Consider the following 1,231-nt stretch of genomic DNA (forward strand, 5'->3'; position numbering starts at 1 on the left):
AAAGCCATGAGTTCCGTGCTTTGCTTTCTCCTCTTCTGGAATTCCGCTGCTCTCCTTGGTATTGAAACTGCACTTCTTGGTAGGCGAACTTGGTCCTGGCTGGGTTTCTTGTTGATCCTCTGGGGGAGGGGCCTGTTGTAGTGATTCTCAAGTGTCTTTGCCCCAGGCGGAGTTGCACCGCCCTTACCAGGGGCCGGGCTGAGTAATCCGCTCGGGTTTGCTTTCGGGAGCTTTTGTTCCCTGAGCGCTTTCCGTAGAGTTCCAGAGGATGGGAATGAAGATGGCGGCCTCCCAGTCTCCGGCCCGGAGGAGCCGAGAGCCCGGGGCCCCACTCCTCAGTGCGCCCTCAGAGAACAGCGCCCAATTACTCCCGTCACTCTGCCTCCGGCTGCGCTCCGAGCTGACCGAGCCTGCGACCGGTTCAAGGTAACCCCGAGCTGAGAGTCACTCCTCGGCTTTGTCTCTGTCGCCGGCTTCCCCGTTCTAATACCTGTGAGCTCAGCCACACTCAGACACCCCGATCCTTCTGTGACCCTGCGGGACCTGAGGCCATGACCCCGCGTGGGCTTCACCCCGGTTAAGCCTCTGGAGCGATGTCCCTCAGCGGAACAGACTTTTAAAAGTCCCGATTTTGTGCTCCGTTGCTCCGCCACTTGCCGGGAGCCGGCCCCTCCCCCCGCGGTCTATCTTCCTGTCGCTTTGGATTCACTTCTCCGCCAGTCCTACCTTTCAGAAAGGGGTTGATTTTCTGTTTCTTTTGCTGTTCTTCTTCTCTTCGATCTCTGGTTGGATTTGTAGGTGTTTGCAATCTTTAGATAAGTTATCTAGCTGATCTCCTGATACCTGAAGTAGTCTCAGCTGCTACTTCTCCGCCATCTTGACGTCCAGTAGTGTTATCTGTTTTTTAATGAGCCTAGCAGATTGCCAGTAGTATTATAACTCAAAAGAAAGCTAAACAATCGTCTACTTTGATGTGTAAGATTCACTGAATAATATAGTGTTATCCTATTGAAATTATTTATATTCATTATTTAATTTTTAAAATAAAAATCAAGCCACACATGGACTGCCCTGATGCATCACACCCAGGGAGGGTTCCCGGGGAACCTGCCTGTGTGTTCACATGGGCCAGCTCCCTAGCTCGATGCTTCTACCAGCACCTGCTGCCCTCCTGTTTCTATCCCCTCTAGAACTGTTATGAGCGGGGGGGGGGGGGGGGGGGGGGGGGGGG

This window comes from Lontra canadensis, unplaced genomic scaffold, assembly GCF_010015895.1.
Source record: "Lontra canadensis isolate GAN:19392208 unplaced genomic scaffold, GSC_riverotter_1.0 scaffold36, whole genome shotgun sequence".
Classification (NCBI taxonomy): domain Eukaryota; kingdom Metazoa; phylum Chordata; class Mammalia; order Carnivora; family Mustelidae; genus Lontra; species Lontra canadensis.